The sequence below is a fragment of the Setaria italica genome, chromosome IV (genome assembly GCF_000263155.2).
Source record: "Setaria italica strain Yugu1 chromosome IV, Setaria_italica_v2.0, whole genome shotgun sequence".
In the NCBI taxonomy this organism is placed as follows: domain Eukaryota; kingdom Viridiplantae; phylum Streptophyta; class Magnoliopsida; order Poales; family Poaceae; genus Setaria; species Setaria italica.
Genome location: NC_028453.1, coordinates 24073374 through 24085475, shown reverse-complemented (window position 1 = coordinate 24085475; position 12102 = coordinate 24073374).

Sequence of the window (12102 nt, the reverse complement as noted above, 5' to 3'; positions counted from 1 at the left end):
CTTTCTTCCTTCAAGAGTCCTTGTTGAATATTTAACATCTATAATTTGGAAATTTGTGAATGTTACACGAACAATTAAATATAAGGAGCTAGAAAATAATTAACTAGTAATAGTTTTATTTTACGTACTTTAAAGTTGTGCGGCGTCATCTTTAGTCCTTTGGGTCCCATAAAACTGTGCATGTGCTCACAGATGTAGTAGCCACATAGATCATTCCCGGGTTCCTGTCTTAAGCACTTCAGTGCAGAAAAAAAATAAGTTATGAAATATTCATGTTATACAATGTAATAAATGTGCAGACTTCATACATACCGGGAAGTCTGTGTTCCATGTAAGTTTTTCTTTGAATGGACCTTTGTGTGTCCTTATGAATTGTTTCCATGCACTGCGGATTAGAATAATGAATGATATAGTGTAACAGGGATAAAATTTTGGAAACAAACTTTTGCATAGAGATAAAGGTCCAGAATTATTACAAGCCTAGCATGTCTTGTATGTCTTGGTACTCCACCAAATCTTTCCTCAACGAATCGAAGACAGTGATGTGGCTTCTTTCAGGCTCAATTATAATAAGGATCCAGTGGAAGCTGCGTACATAAAATGTTCATGCATATTAGAGCTAACTAACATTAATCAGGTAAGGAAAAAGACAACGAAAGTAGACGGCATACACACACTTACTTGAAGTTGTATGGAAGTAGTATGAAATCCTTGAATGTTTGTTTGTCTAGGAAATTGTATACTTCCACCAAGGTTTTTTCCGGCGATAATTGTATCTATTTTTGGTTAACTACAGATGGATCCATGAAGCCTATATGTAGGTACGCCTCTCGTCGACACGTCTGAATTAGCATCCTACATAAAATGGAAGATGAAGTTAGTACGGTGACGCACGCCAAAATTTATATGTAGAGATAAAAGGACACTTACAGAACCCAAGCGCTGATCAGAGAGACGTCCAAGGCATCATGATGGTACACTTCGTATATATCCTTGATGTCTAGCCACAGCACTTTCTTGCCTTCGCCGTAAAAATCTATCGGTTATACCTTAAGGCCGAACATCTCCCTCGAGTCGGCAGATGCCATCATGTACCATTGATGGAATTCGTACATCTTTGTTGATAGCTTTCGTACCAACGAAGGCCTTACAAGAGGTTTGCCTAGCTCATATGGCCATCTCGGCTCAGGGGGCGGTGCAGTTGGCGTCTCAACTTGCCCTAAACATTCATCAAGTCCCAAACATGTTTCATGCATGAATTTCAATACTTCTGCTTGTTGATCCAAGGGCATTGCTGCTACCCTTTGCGCGTCTTTTTTTGATAAATGCTCGAGGTCGGGGACAGCACCACTGGAAGATGACTTTCCTTTCCTTTTGTCCTTTTCATCAGCCTTTATTAAAGCTCGTTCATAGTTTGATAAGAGTGATATCCTTTTCTTGGCTCCTTCTTCCATCCTGATAAAAAAGTTTAAATCTCTTCGATTTACTGGCGGTGGCTCCATCTCCCTTGCTTTTTTTCTTCGGCTTGTTTCTTGAACCACTCATTGGCCTCTCGTTGGATTTCTGCCCACTGTTCCGCATGAGTCATTGCCTCCCAGCGTTCCTTGCGAGTCACTTCAGGCTCCTTTGTTTTCTTCTTTCTCTGTCTTTGCTTGGGAGGCGGTGCTCGTGACTTCTTTAGTGGTGTTGCAGGTTCCTTCATGGGGGCTGCTTTTGGTCCCGGTGACGGTGATCGGGGAGGGGTGTTGTTATTGTCGTCATCGCTCCTACCACTAGGATGTGGTGGAGATGAAGACCTTGATATAGCAGGAAGTGATGGTCCTGGAGCAGGTTGTGCAGGAGATGACGGTCTCGAGCTATGAGGAGAAGGTCGCTGCTGGGGATCTACGGGGATCGGTCTTAAGCTCTGAGGAGATGGCTCCGTGCCGGGAATGATGATGTAGCGTTTTCGCCATAGAATGATCCCATGAAGCGCATCTGCCAATGTCCTTTCCCCGTCGCCTCCCAAGAGGTTGAGCTCTAGGCCTTCATATTGGCTATCAACAATTTGCTCTACGCGGACGCTGGCGTAGCTAGGTGGAATCTCCATACCATGACTGCTCTGCCCCGCCAGAGTTGCTAACGCACTCCCGTACGCTACCTGTACATATAGCAGAAGTAAACAAGTTATTAAACTCCGATCACGAGGCGTGGATCAATTGATAAGATTGCATAAATATTATGTATAAGTATACCTTAATAGTGAGGTTGCTGACCGGTGCATGCAGCTCACATGTGGTGCGTTGCGTTATGGCATCCACGGGGAACCGTTGCTCCTCCACGGGTAACCTAGGCGTCTGCGCATCGGGGACCCTGTAGAAGCACAACTGCTCAAGAGGCATTGAGAAGGGCTGGCGTAGCTTGGATTCGGCAATGCTCCAGATTGGGCCAACTCCACAACTGCGTGGGCCACTCGACGATTGATTTTCTCCAACATTCTTTCTTCTTGTGCCTGCACTTTGGATTCTAGCATCTGCCGCCAGCTCTCCTCGATCTGTTCCTTTCTTCGCTTGCGGCTTCTATATGATGTGTTGTCGCCTCGGAAAACAAACTTCCACGGGATGACCCCAAACCCTCAGCAATGTCCTGGGTGCTCGGGATTACCGAGGGCCAATGTGAGCTCATCATTCTCTCGGTCCACCTTCAACCTCCTAGCCTTAGAATCTTCAATGTTCTTCATAAGACGTTCGGCCTTCTCACATATTGTGTAATTGAAAATCAACGTCCCATCCTCTTGGCTCATGGAGCCTCCATGAGTGTAATACCAATTTTTTGATCGTTCGGGCCATTCAATAGTTGTAGGTACGATTTCCCGTTCGAGCAGATCTTGTTCCATCTTCCTCCATTTGGGAATTGCTGTGCCATAACCACCTCGCCCTAAATGATGATGGTAGCCCTTCTGACCAGCATTTGTACTGTTGGTCAGGATCATTTTCACACCGTCTTCACTCCTCTTATATTCAACAAATGCCTCCCAGTGGTCCCTCAACTTTGGCCACACATTGAAGTCTGGAGTTCGGCCCTTCTTAATGTAGTTGGCATCCAGCATCTTCTTGAATGTCTGGAATTGTGTAGCCATCTTCTTCAGCATCCATGCTTTCACATCCTTTTCCATATATCCTTCGAGGAATGTGAAATGTCTCTTGACATCTTCCCACAACATATTCTTTTCTGTCTTCGGGAGGGCGTACGGATTAGTGCTTCTGCCCTTCCATTCTCTGATGCTGATAGGCATGTTGTCCCGGACGATTGCCCCGATCTGACTCACGTACTTCTTTGCTACTTTCTCGGGAGCAACCGGCCTGCCCTCTTCTGTCACTTCCGTGATGACAAACCTCCCTTCCATCACCTTTGTACGACCTCGAGTCTTCTGCCCTTGCGTCGATCCAGAGGGCTAACAGTTCAAGATTCGTTAATTAGTACGTAGTAGTAATGGTGGCGTGAAACAATACAATTTATATATACCTCGCCGGAACCTTCCGCCACGGCAAGGTGTTGCTGGGGCTCACGCTCTTCATTCCTATCAGCGGACATGTTGAGGAACATGTCCGCCTGGGTGCCCTCTTCATCGGTGTACGATATTGGAAGGTTGTCACCACTATCATCACCAGCGATTATCTGCTCCATGAGATACCCTGCGGTATGGTTGTCTGCCATTTCAGCTATTGATTGAAACATACATGGAATCATACATGACAGTCATAGAAATCGCCTTAGGTATATGTACATAAGGGTATATACATGAAATCATAAAATAACATGAATCCCACAAAGTTCGAAATGTTTGTACAAATTTCAACAAATTAGTAGTACTTTGTACGAATTTCTACCAAATTTCTACTAATTTATACATATTTATTGGAATTTCTAGCAAATTACTAATAATTCCTACTAATTTTACAATAACATGAATCCCACAAAGTCCGGAATCTTTATACAAATTTCAACAAATTACTAGTACTTTGTACGAATTTCTACCAAATTTCTACTAATTTATACATATTTAATGGAATTTCTAGCAAATTACTACTAATTACTACTAATTCCTACTAATTTTATTTTCTAACTAATATACAAATATCTATTGATTTTCTAACTAATTCTTTTCCAGCGCTAGTGCCGGCGGACCTCGCGCGGTCGACGGTGCCTAGGTTTGGCCATGAGGTGGCCGGGGCGGCGGGACAGCGGCGGTCGGGACGGCGGGACGGTGGAGGCGGGGACGGAGCGAGGTGGCCGCGGCAACAACTAATTTCTAACCTAAGCGGAGCCCTTCGTAACCCGGGACTAACTAATTACTACTAATTTCCACTAATTTGATTTTCTAACTAATATACAAATATCTATTGATTTTCTAACTAATTACTACTAATTTTTATTTATTTTCTAACTAAAAAACTAAAAAGGCCAGTGCGTCAGCAAGCGCGGTACGTTCCAGGCGCCAGTGCCGGCAGACCTCGCGCGGTCGACAGTGGCCGGGGCGGCGGGACGGCAGCGGCTGGGGCGGCGGGACGGCGGAGGCGAGGACGGAGCGAAGCAAACACCGGGCGGAGGCGGCCGGCGACGAGGTGGCGCGCACGATAGAGGCAGCGACGAGGAGGCCCTGCAATGGACGAGGGCGCGGTGGCGACAGAGGAGGTGGCATTGACGGAGGCGGTGACGAGGCCCCGCGATGGAGGCGGCCGGCGGTGACGAGGTCGAGGGGGCGCGACGGAGGAGGATCGAGGCGGGCCGGGGCGATGGAGGAGGAGGCGGTCCAGGCGCGGGCGACGCGGTCGGGCGGCGGGACGACGATGGCCGGGGCAATGGGGGACGACGACGGCGGCAGCCGGCGAGGGAGGCGGACGGGTGGCGACGGAGCAGGAGCGCAGGATCTTGGCAAAATTTTGACTAAGTGTAACTGGTGTGGGGCGTAGAAGAGGCTACAGTGCCTTTAATCCCCCCCTCTTTTATCCAGGTTCGTAATGGCACCCGGGACTAAAGGCCCTTTTTTCCCGGGTCCCATTACCAACCGGGATAAAAGCCCCCCCCCTTTTATCCCGGTTGGTAATGGGACCCGGGAAAAAAGGGCCTTCACCCGGCGGGACTGGAAACCTACCCTTTTATCCCGGGTGCCAACACCAACCGGGACAAAAAGACCCCCCCCCCCTTTTATCCCGGTTGCTAACTGTAACCGGGATAAAAGGGTACCTCCCCGGCAAGAATCGAAAACTACCCTTTTATCCTGGTTGCAGTTGTAAACCGGGATAAAAAGGGAGGCCTTTTGTCCCGGTTTCAATTGGCACCCATGATAAAAGGTCCTTTTCCCACACTTTCATCTCCTGCCTGTTTTTTGGAAAAGGATTTTATTTATGTTTTCACTGCATTTCAGGATGCAAAAACAAAAAACTTCACATATTTTGTACATGCAAAAATATATTTAATTAGCGAGTATATTGACAATAAGTGTGATTTAGTCATTAATTCTATACCAGTTAGCCTCTAAAATAATTATTTTACTGCATCGCTGTGATCAAGAAATTATTTAATTAAATAATTTCAACGCGCAAAAAAATCCACGTATGTATGTGGTTAACATTGTTCATGTTTATCTAATAAATCTTCACCTAACAAATTTAAGAACACATGAAATCATACATAGGGTAAATTAAAAATTGTATCAAGTACTACACAAAGGTCATGTAAATTTAGCGCATTACAATACAACGTTGTAAATTTCTTCTTCACAAAAGTTCCTTGATCATGATCGCGGCGTAAGTACAGAGCCTCTTCTTTGGATAGCCGGATGCTTGGATCAACTTCAACTGCGAATGGAGGCATGCCATCAAACTGATCAGAATCATCTGATTGGTCTGTTTTATCCTCGACTCCCACAATTTTTCTTTTACCTAGAAGAACTATGTGGCACTTTAACTCCCATGTCTCTTCTGCATTTCTCTTAGGTTTGCTACACATATCCTTCGCATAGAACACCTGATGCACATCATTGGCAAGTACGAATGGGTTATCACTATATCCAGTCTTGCTCAGATCTACTATTGTCATTCCGTACTGATCTTTGGTTACGGCAGTTAGCTTCACCCAATTGCAAAGAAATAGAGGGATGTACAGCGGTTCGTATTCGAGTTCCCATATCTCCTGTATGATCCATAATACGACTCCTTGCTATTATTTCTATCTATGGCATCTATGCGGACACCACTATTCTGGTTCGTGTTTTTTGGTCCTGGGCTCTCGTGTAAAATGTATAACCATTTATCTCATAGCCTTGGAATTTCACGATTGTGCTAGTAGGTCCCCTGGCTAACCAAGCGAGCTGTGGGTGAATCTCAGAGTTACCCATAAGTTGTTGGCGCAACCAGGAGGGAAAAGTTTCCATGTGATGACATGTAAGCCAAGCATCGGATTTGGTCGGGTTTTTGGAAACTACCATCTGCCTGTGCTGCTCGATACGGAGACACAAAGGATGACGGTTGTAGAACAGTGTAGTGTGCCTTGTCGAACAAATCAGTATCATTGCTAAAACTTGATTTCCTTCCAAGGGTGCCCATTCCCCGGAGCCTCCCCTCGTGGTGTGAAGTTGGAACCCCAATCGAGTCAATTGAATCAATAAAATCAACACAAAACTCGATCACCTCCTCTATTCCATATCCCTTGGCGATGCTTCCTTCTGGACAGGCACGATTAAGAACATAGTTTTTTAGCACTGCCATGAACCTCTCGAAAGGCCACATATTGTGCAGGTATACAGGTTCGAGAATACCAATCTCTTTTATTATGTGAACCAGTAAGTGCGTCATAATATTGAACAAGGATAGTGGAAATAACAACTCAAAACTGACAAGACATTGCACCACATCGTTCTGTAGCTTTGATAGCTTGGATGGATCGATTGCCTTCTGCGAAATCGCATTGAGAAACGTGCATAGCTTTACGAGCGGCAACCGGATATTTTCTGGTAGAACACCCTTCAGTGCAACTAGAAGCAACTGGGTCATCAACATGTGGTAGTCATGGGCCTTGAGATTTGTAAACTTCTTTTATTTCATATTTATTATTCCCTTTATATTCGAGGAGTACCCAGACGGGACCTTCATACTATTCAAGCATTCAAACATGCTATCTTTCTCTTCCTTGCTGAGAGTGTAACTAGCAGGACGTAAGTAGTGCTGTCCATTATCTCACTTTTCCGGATGAGGTCATCTCGTCGCCCCATGGCTTTCAGGTCCTGTCATACTTCCAATGTATCTTTCGAGGTCCCATAAACACCCATGAAGCATAGCACGTTCACGCAAAGATTCTTCATCAGGTGCATCACGTCTATTGCATTGCGAACCTCTAGGATTTCCCAATAAGGTAGCTCCCAAAATATTGACTTTTTCTTCCACATGGGTGCATGTCTGTTATCATCGTTCGGAACAGGTTGGCTACCATGACTCTTTCCAAAGACTACATTTACATCCTTCATCATCTCGAAGACACGCTTTCCATTACGATGTGCAGGTTTTTTACGATGGTCTGGCGCCCCTTTGAAATGCATCCCGCTCTTTCTCAGCTGGTGGTGAGCAAGGAGAAATCAACGATGACCCATATAGATGACCTTCTTACAATACATATTGTCTGTGTCGTCTAAACAGTGGGTGCATGCCCGATATCCCTTATTTGTCTGTCCCGAAAGGTTACGAACAACAATGCTCGTAGATTAAAGATCTCTTGTCTATCCTCATCCCACACACGTACACATTTCTCCTTCTAGAGCTGTAAAAGGTCATCAACCAACGGTCTTAGGTACATGTCAATGTCGTTGCCAGGTTGTTTTGGGCCTTGGATAAGCGCCGGTATCATAATGAACTTCCGCTTCATGCACAGCCAAGGAGGAAGGTTGAACATACATAGGGTCACAGGCCAAGTACTATGGCCACTACTCAACTCACCGAATGGATTGAATCCATCAGTACTTAAACCAAACCTTATGTTCCTTGCTTCACTTTCAAAGTTCGGGAATGCTCTATCAATTGATCTCCACTGGGCCCCATCTGCGGGGTGTCTCAGCATCTCATCTTCCTTACGTTCTTCTTTGTGTCATCGCATCAACTTAGCATTTGCCTTGTTCCTGAACAAGTGCTTCAAGCGTGGTATTATAGGAAAATACCACATCACCTTCGCGGAAACTCTCTTCTTGGGAGACTGCCCCTCGACATCACTAGGATCATCTTGTCTGATCTTATACCGCAGCGTTTCGCAGACGGGACAAGCATCCAATTTCTCATATTCATCACCATGATAGAGGATACAGTCATTAGGGCATGCGTGTGTCTTCTGAACATCCAATCCGAGAGGGCAAATAATCTGTTTAGCTTCATATGTTGTGGACAGTAATTCATTATTCTTGGGAAGAATTTTCTTGACAATGTTCAACATCCCCTCAAATGCCTTATCGGACACACCATTTTTTGCCTTTCATTGCACAAATTCTAGTGTCGTACCTAGTTTTTTATGGCCCTACTGGCAATCTAGGTACAACAATTTTCGGTGATCATCTATCATGCACTACAACTTTGCTGCTTCCTTCTCAGTTTCGCAATCTCTGTGTGCATCTCGTAGCACCTGACCAAGGTCATCAGTAGGGCCATTTTCTGCAAATTCATCTTCATCAGCCTCGCCCATTGTAGTATCTACAAAAGCTTGGCCTGCAACCCAGTCCGGAATGCTGTCATCTTCCTCCTCCTCCTCGCCATCTTCCATTACAACCCCTCGTTCACCGTGCTTGGTCCAAACCAAATATTTAGGCATGAAACCGTATTTAAACAAGTGGCTGTGAATAGTCCCCCAGGAATCTTTTGAATACTCCTTCTTGTTATTGCATTGGAAGCATGGACAACATACGAACTCATTCTCTGGCTTGTTCGCTTTGGCCACTTTGAGAAAAATAATGCAAGCCATCAATAAACACCTTGCTCCGCCTATCTGCATTATACATCCATTGCCGGTCCATCTGCATCGTATTACGCATGAAAATGGATTACACTTGACAATGGATTACGCGTGAAAATTGATTAAAGATCCAAACAACATACAATACAACAACATGAAGATCCAAATACACATATTTAAATTAAAGATCCAAACAACATGATACAATACAACAAGCCATCCACTGGTTATTATCTAGGAGGACTTTAAGCATCCTTGGGCGGTGAAGATGAAAGTTCCGCTGACCCAGCCTCATCCTTAGGTTTATTTCTGCCATCTAAAATGGTAGTACTAAGTGGACGTGAAACACCCGGGACTGAGGGTGGAGCATAACAACCACCAAAAGGAGGTTCCTGACCCGCGGCAACAGCTTCTTAATGACGTTGCTGCAAATAACGAAGCATTGCTTTTTCCAACGCGCTTATTTTCTTCGGCTTATGCTGAGGGCCAACTATGATTTTCCCCTTGCCGAAAGAGAAACCAAGATCGCCCCCACCATCGCCACTTCCTCCAGTAGCAGAAGCCATCTATGTACAAAAATTATTACCTTAGCACTGCATAAGTTGTTGAACTTGAAGACCGTGATCATCTCGCGAGCATGTCCTCAACTGGGTGGCACCGCACTTCGTCATGAAAGAGGTTCGATTCTACGGAAAAGGGGACACGGTCACGATGTTCGTATCCACTCTTTCTCGTAGAATCGAACTTCCTTCTTGACATACATTGCTGCTCGCCGGAGAACATCCTCACAGAGATGACCACGGTATGCAAGTTCAACAAGTATGAATTTGAAAAACCATATTGAATTTGATAAGTTCAACAAGTAGTAGAAGCCATCTATGTATAAAAATTCTTTCCTTAGCACTGCAGAAGTTGTTGAACTTGAAGACCGTGATCATCTCGTGAGCATGTTCTCAACTGGGCGGCACCGCACTTCGTCATGAAAGAGGTTCGATGCTACAGAAAAGGGTACATAGTCACGATGTCCGTATCCACTCTTTCTCGTAGAATCGAACCTCCTTCTTAACATACGTTGCTGCTCGGCGGAGAACATCCTCGCAAAGATGAATACGGTATGCAAGTTCGACAAGTATGGATTTGAAAAACCATATTGAATTTGATAAGATAAACCGTCTAGACAAGGTAGCATCATTCTTAACCCACTGCAAGAATACATACTATATATGACACATCAATCTCCCACACATTCTAGCTCAAAATACCTCTCCATTTTCTACTTCATCACATTCTAGCAAATAGACTTTCCATCTCCAAAGCATAAATCAAAGTGTAACAAGAGGATGAAGTAGCAAACATTCACAGCACTTGTGTTGGTTGAGTGAAATTCCCACGAAAATGAGGGAAAAAAATTCGGGCAGCACCTCCCTTGCTTCGGCACCACCGGAGAGTGGTGAAGCTCAGCTCTCTGTCTATGTGGTGGACTGGCTCGGGCTGGAGGAGGAAGAAAGGTCTCTATCTTGGTATATAATGGGGATGAGTTTTTATCCCGGTTAAAAACTCCAACCGAGACAAAAAGAAACACCTTTTGTCCCGGTTGAAAGTTTACTCCCGGTTGGAGGCTCTAACCACCCTTTTGTCCCAGTTGGAAGCTGCAACCGGGACTAAACTTTTTGTCCCGGTTGGAGGCTTCAACTGCGATAAAAGGTCCACGTTTTTATCCCGGTTGGAGCCTCCAACCGGGACAAAAGGGTGCCGCCACCAACGCCCCGGAACTAGCCGTTGCAACCGGGACTAAATGGGGCCTTTTGTCCCGGTTGCAAATACCAACCGGGACTAACGCTTCCCTCCATTTTTGCCTACCGTGGCGCACCCCCTTTTGTCCCGGGCCAACTTTAAACCGGGACAAAAGGGGGCGTATCGAAAGTCAATTCTCTACTAGTGATAGAGAACTTAGAGCAGTACAATAATCCACGTTGGCTTGTCGATTCGCCAATTCCACGTGAGAGAAATCCAATGTGTTGGAAAGAGAAATTAAGAGAGACTCAGCTTGTCGCGTACAAGAACATCGATCGATTTGTGGGGGCCATACGAGAGAGTGAGCCACACGACGAGTCAGGACATCAGAAGCTTGTTCGGGTTAGAAGCTTGTTCGGGTGAGCTGGGATGAGAGGATCGTGGCGGGTCGCATGCAAATAAAAAATGATTTTGAAATTCGTGAAGAAACTAACTAATGTACCGGTGGTTTTTTACATTAGTCTGCGGAGCACGTGGCTTTACTATTCGAAGGTTATTGAACTTGATCTTAGATCGGGCTTCGAACTGGGCTCGAGCCATCCGCTCGAGTCGAGGTCTCGAGGAGCGTGACTGCTGGTCTGCTGCTGCCTTTGCCTCGCCGCCTCGCTCCATTTTTTTTAGCAAAAATAAAATCCCACTCCCTGTACCACTGTTAGTTAGCCGGGTTAGCGCCACGTCCATTCCTGAAGCCCATGCATGTCCAAACCCAAGCCCAACCCAAAACTATTTTCTTATTCATCAGTCTCACATTAAACCAAATTAATATTTGGAATATACGATAAACTTGATTACACTATTTAACCATTCCTTGCCTCCACCAGTTGCCTTAGCTCGCTCGTCTCGCCTCGCCTCATCCGGCAAAGTGAGGCGAGCTTTTCCGTGAGGATGTTTGCCTCCTTTGTCGCAACTCGCCTCGTGCTTGTACTATAGCTTGATCTGGCAAGGGCAAAGGTCAACGCAGAGGAGGCGGAGGTCGATACGCTGATAGCGGAGGTCAATCTAGCAGCCGTGGGACTTCGAAAATCAAACATGCCTTATTTTGATACATGTTGTATGTTATAGTATAAATCAATCGTTCATCTTTTTCTATCGGTTTAAGTTTTAGGTTGGACGTAGGCTCGCAAACAATACCGGAAACAGGAAGGTTGCCGAGTGCCTCTGAGGCACTCGGCAAAGGTCGAAAAACTCTCGGCAAGAGTTCGGCCGAGTGTAACACTCGGCGAACGGCACTCGGCGAACTTTCCTACGGCAAACGGTGGGAAGTTGCCCGAGTATCGAACATCGAGCACTTCGGCAATGTCAAAAAGCACTCCGCAAACGATTGTCCGGGAAAAAATA